The sequence below is a fragment of the Cryptomeria japonica genome, chromosome 7 (assembly GCF_030272615.1).
Source record: "Cryptomeria japonica chromosome 7, Sugi_1.0, whole genome shotgun sequence".
NCBI lineage: Eukaryota > Viridiplantae > Streptophyta > Pinopsida > Cupressales > Cupressaceae > Cryptomeria > Cryptomeria japonica.
In genome coordinates this window covers 768,276,728-768,283,096 of record NC_081411.1, presented here as the reverse complement: position 1 = coordinate 768,283,096, position 6,369 = coordinate 768,276,728, and the positions used below count along the sequence as shown (strand labels likewise).

Below are 6,369 nucleotides of genomic sequence, written 5' to 3'. Positions count from 1 at the left end.
TCATCTAAAAATTTCCTAGGTGGATATTTCTCAACATCAACACATGCAAAGAAAATGGCAGTATTACTTAACCTAGTCTTTTCCGAGGCAATTTCATTCAACATTTCCAAATTGGGCAAAATGCAGAAGGAACCCAAGATAGTGCTAGGGCACTTACCTTCCTCACTGGATCGTTCTTTGCCAAGAGCCTTAGAAAATCGCGCGTTAGGGTTGACTCCATTTGCAGGCGGGGAGACAGTTTTGGCAAAAGATTTTTTTGGTGGAGATTTAGCTTGATCTACGGACTTAGGGCCATTAATGGCACTGCCATCCGACTCTGGCTCCATAGGAAGCCAAAGGTTAGGTCGTACGAGTGACTAGGTAGGTGGGGGGAGTTGCGAATTAAATGAAGTGCAGAGTTAAATTTGCAAACAGAAGGAAAGAAAAAATGGAAAAACAGAGAGTGGATAGGAGTTTCAAACTGGGTGGAGGAAAATTAACCCCTCCACAGAGATGCCAAGGTGTCCACGTTACCACGGTTGTCTCAACCAACTCGCAGATTGAGTGAGTGCCACAAGGAATCAACCACTGCTGCAAACCCTAGCCCTCGTGATGAGAAGCTCTGCATAAACCCTAACCCCTCGGTGTTTGGCTCTGTAGAAACCCTAACCCTCGTCCTTCCGTTGCTCTTGATCTACTCTTTCATGAAGATTTTCTTTTTATCAATATGCTTAATCACTCTCTAGGTATTCATGGTAGCCCCGTAGGGGCACCATAATGGGCCGATTTCTCCTTGGTCGCAGCTCTATTCTTCTCTTCAACCTATGCAGCTCGTATCTTTGGTAAATGAAAATCGATTCCTGAAGTCTGTGCAGGTGATGTTGACCGACCAAACAAATACCATGCAGGCAATGTTGAAGGGGGTGTTAATATCCCAGCAGTACTGGACGCGAGTGTAGATGTGGTCTGGTTATCGGCCACATAAATAATCTGACTGATTTTGCAGGGGTGCATTCAATTGGGGTTTCTCACTATTCTTCATTCACTGGAGATCGTCTGTACAACTTCAGCAGCAAAGGCGGTCCATCCTTCTTTTTCCTCTTCGAATCTCCGATATAATCAATATCATAAACTTAAAACTTCAAAAATTATTTTGTACAAAATAAAAATCAACTTGTATTTGGCCATACTTCAATCCGCACTCTAATATTTGGTTTCACAAATATTTTCACATTCTACCCTAAGTTCTTTCTGCACCTCCCTATTACCTTTTAAAAAAATAAATTATTTTTATACAAATAGTTTCTACAATATATTAAGTTTAAAAATATAAAATATTTTAAAAAATACAATTTTTTTTATAAAAGTGTTTATTTTTATATTTTGTATTGAATCAATCCATAAAGGAAAAATATACAATAAAGAAGTGCATTTCAAGGATTGCCACAAGAAATAACAAGTGTCAACATAGCACTATAGGTGACCAAATGCATACACAAACTTTTCTAGCAAGAAGACCCAAACAAGAGATACCAGTTTGCAGCCAAACATTGAGCCATAAACAACATATACAAAGTTTTGCAACCTAGCAAGAAACCCATAATAAGAGATACAAAAGTTGCAACCAAACAAGAAGCCACAAATAGCAGATAGAATCATTCATAGACTAACTTAGAAACACACATAGCATAAAATTACACATGAAGGCCGACCTTGAAAAAACTTTGAAGTTGTCTTGAACAAGGAATGACTTTTTTCAAATGTTGGAGAACTTGAAACTTAATATAATTCAAGAAGTAATTGATCTTGTTGTTGTTCTTGGCAACACCCTCCAATTGAGAGCAAATAAAGACAATTTGAAACAAGGTGTCAAAGTAAAACTTTAGAATTTCTGTCACATGGTGAATAAACTGATTTGAAAACATTGATAAACATCTGCATCTCCATATATTAAGCAAAACAAATTGTCTCATAGAATCTGCTACCAAATTATTATGTAGTCTAGCACCAAACAAAGCTTTTTTCAAACTCAAGGATTGATTAAATAGGACAAAAGAAAGATTAAAAATAATATTCCATTTTATGAGCATTTAGTGGGATGGATCAAAAATTTCAATCTTTCCCCAACTGGCAATTTGTAGTGCAAAACTTTGCAGGCTAAAATCAGAGCATTTGCATCAGCTTTTAACCTCCAAATTTGCCCACTCAAATTCCTCCACCTCCTTTCACTAAACTTACACCTCTAGTGTTTGTTCAATCTAGGGTTCAATGGCAGATCATTTTAATTAAAAAGCAAGCAAACAACCAACACCAATTTCTTGTAAGATTACAGGACAATGGAATGCAAAGTTTAATAACAAGGTCCACAAGAATTATTGATAACAAGGTCCACAAGAATTATTGATAACAAGGTATTTAGACTATTGATTTCACAAAATAAGAAATCTTTTAATCATATTGTTCAAATTAAATTTATCCTTCAATGTATGCCATGCATGCCATGAGATCCCACATATCATCGAATTGATGAACTCCTTTCCTAAAACATTAAGAAGCATCTCTAAGAAAGGCAATAGCTAAAGACAAACCATGATAGTGCACCTGCCTATTCCACCAGATGGAAGAGTTTTCGAAACTAAACCCATGCTGCAGTGAAAACATCTTTCCAGTATAAGAACTCAATGATGACTTGCCAAGCCTTCCATATGAATTGAAGAGGAAAGGAGGCTTTTGAGCGGAAAAAAAAGAGCAAGAATGATACGGTGACGAATGAGCTTTTTCCAAGGTAGGAGGCTTTTGAGCGGAAAAAAAAGAGCAAGAATGATACGGTGACGAATGAGCTTTTTCCAAGGTTCTTCTGGTGAAGTTATTGGACTTCATTGATGCAGAGATAGGGAAAATTTTGAGTGAAATCAAAATCTTAAGATCTCTCTTCATCCATGATCCGAAATCCCGCCTTCAGTATGAGAAGTTTCAGGAATATGGTGTGGGTACGCAAAGCTATCTCCAGGAAGAGAAGCAACCCATGACTGTAATGAAGCATAATTCGGATGGCGGGTTCCCTTCAATTCAAAAATGCGAGTATGGGATCGAATTATATTAATCAGAGATAAAGGCTAAGTAAGTTCGTTGGATTCAGTACTTTTTCTTCTTCAAAAGTAAGAGCAAACGATGCAAAACTCCATGAAAGTACCAACAAGAAGAGCTTCCTCACTGCCGAAGCCTTTGTTGGTCTCTTGCAGGGCTGCACTAATAAGATATCCTTGGCCAAAGGAAAACAAGTGCACGCCCAAGTCGTCAAAGCTGACCTATCTCTGGGCAATCATCTTCTTCACATGTATGCGAAATGCCAGTGCGCGGAGGATTCTCGTCGAGTGTTTGACAAAATGCAGGTACGAAATAGTTACTCGTGGAATACAATAATTGCAGTGTATGCTCAATGTGGTAATATTGCGCTTGCATCTTCCATTTTTAATGAAATGCCTGCTAAAAACGAGTTTTCTTGGAATGCCATGATCGATGGATATATCAAATGTCGAAATTTAGAGGACGCGCGCAAGCTGTTTGACGAAATGCCTCAACGAAATATTTTCTCATGGAACATGATGATTGCAGGTTATCTGAAATGTGGGATTTTGGAAGTTGCTCGTGAACTGTTTGACAAAATGCCTGAACGGGACACAGTTTCTTGGAATGCCATAATTGCAGGATATGCTAAAAATGGACTGGCGGATCAAGCCTTGACGCTCTACTGGGAAAGGTGGAGTTCGGGATTTGGACAGGATAAGTATTTGGATGCCAGTGTGATCAGTGCTTGCGCAGGCTTGCTCGATTTGGAACAGGGGAAGACAATCCATGCTTCTGCTATTTAAATTGGACTCGTGTCGAATGCTTTTGTGGAGAGTGCTCTTGTTGACATGTATGCAAAATGCCGGTGTATAGAGGATGCTCAACAGGTTTTTAAGAAAATGTCTAAACGAGATGTAGTGTCTTGGACAGCCATGATTTCTGGTTATTCATGTTGTGGAAACGTCGTCGATGCACGCCAGTTGTTTGACAAAATGCCTGAACGAAATGTGTTTTCATGGAATGCAATGGTAGGAGGATATGCACAGAATGGGCATGGGGAAGAAGCTGTAAGATTATGGCGTCAAATGCAGAGTACTAGTATTAAGATGAACAATGTTACTTTTGTTGGTGTTTTGAGTGCCTGTGCTAGCCTCGCAGTGTTAGAGCAGGGTAGGCAGATTCAAGGTCTTGTTATTAGAAGTGGATCTGTGTCAGATATTGTTGTAGGTAGTGCTCTTCTTGACATGTATTCAAAATGTGGCAGTGTAGAGAGTGCACGGCAACATTTTGAAGAAATGCCACAACGAGATTTGATTTCGTGGAATTCTATGATTACATCATATACCCAGAATGGCTACGGAAAGGAAGCCCTGCAGATCTTTGAACAAATGTTGCAGGTAGGCATGAAGGCAAACCACATTACCTTTATTGGTGTTCTTTCTGGATGCAATCATGCTGGCCTAGTGGAGGAAGGTCGTCGTTATTTTGACTCAATGAGTAGAGATTATTTTGTTACACCTATAATTGAGCATTATTCTTGTATGGTCGACATCCTTTTTTCGAGCTGGGCACCTGGATAAGGCGTTGGATTTAATAAAAAACATGCCTTTTGAACCCAATGCTACTGTCTGGGGAGAATTGCTTGGTGCCTGCAGAGTTCATGGCAACACGAAACTTGGAAAACAAGTGGTAGAGTGCCTCTTCAAGTTGGAGCCAGAAAATCCTGGGCCTTATGTGCTGCTCTCAAACATCTACTCCGCAGCTGGCATGTGGGAAGATGCTGCAAAGATACGAAAATTTATGAAAGAGAGGGGTGTTAACACAAAGCCTGCGTACAGCTGGACAGAGGTTAATAACAAGGTGCATATATTTTATGTTGGAGACAGGTCAAATCCTGAGACAGAGGAAATCTATTTAACTCTGGAGAGACTCGCTACAGAGATGAAGTTGGCAGGGTATATTCGTTATACAAATTTTGTGCTACATGATGTGGAGGAGGAATACAAGGAACACCTCCTTTTGTATCATAGTGAAAAATTAGCTGTTGCTTTTGGCCTTATTCGCACACCTCCTGGGACGCCTATCCGCATCTTCAAGAATCTTCGTGTATGTGGTGACTGCCATACTGCGATCAAGCTTATATCTACTATCGCTGGAAGGGAAATTGTTGTGAGAGATGCTATTCGCTTTCGTCATTTCAGGGAAGGCTCATGTTCTTGTGGGGATTATTGGTGATTAAGAGTATTTTTCATAAGAGAGTGGGATATTCAAAGATGATTTTTCCAGCAATATTAACAATGTTGAGCATGTACATTAAAGATTCTGATGGGTGCCATATTGCGTGAATTTGTATGTTGGAGATAGGAAGATGTCTTATTCTCATCTGATGGCACTTTCAGTGGTCGCACCAATTTGTGAAAACATTATTGTATTTCACTCAAAGAGTTGCAAACTTGGGTTCTGCGTAATTATCTGTGATTGTAGCTCAGAAGATTTTGGAGCAAAGTACAATGAAAATGTTCATTGCAGATAATTCTGTTACCATGCCTACAGGCTACAGGTTATTTTTAAACGTATTATGGTTCTGCACCAAAGATTTGTCACTTGATTTTTTCAGCATATTTTAATGAAGACTTACGCAAAATACATGCGGCAATTGATAAAAAAGTACCCCAAGTACCCCACTGTGTTTGAACAGGTGCAAATTTCTAGCCCATGGTCGCAAGTAGCAGCCCAAAAGCCTTCCTCTGTTAAGAATGCGACTACAGATTCAGGAGAAATATCAGAATTTTGCAGATTCGGTATTTGAAAGGTTTCAACGGACAACCTGTGCAATATAAAAACAAGCAGTATCCTTCTCAATGGGACCCCACTGTAACGACTATAAGTTTCATTTGGCTTATTGGTTGCTTTTGATCTATGGAATGCAATGCAGGCACATTCTTTGAAATTGTCTATACATGCTTTATGGGATGTAATTCTAAAATTGTGAACTGCAAAGGATGTATATTTATTATTTCTCTATTGGTAATGCTCTTTTCCAGTTCATTTATAATCAGCAAATTTGAAACAGTATACTTTCTCATCGCAGCTTGACTGGTTTTAGATGGAAAACTAATCCAGGGGAGAGGACCATAGTTGTGCAAATTTGAAACAGTATATTTTCTCTTTGCACCTTGACTGGTTCTAGAGAGAAAATTAATCTAGGGAAGAGGACCCATTTGTTGTGCACCCTAACTTCTGGCTTCTCAAAATTTTACATGGAAATTTCAAATAACTCGCATTTTTTTACAGCAGCTTACTTGGCAAGTCCCCTGCTTA

General features: G+C 39.1%; 1 pseudogene; it reads left to right on the top strand.

Moving 5' to 3' along the window:
- The first annotated feature begins 427 nt into the window (after window positions 1–427).
- On the top strand, window positions 428–6,094 carry LOC131059939 (pentatricopeptide repeat-containing protein At4g02750-like; annotated as a pseudogene).
- Window positions 6,095–6,369: the final 275 nt, after the last annotated feature.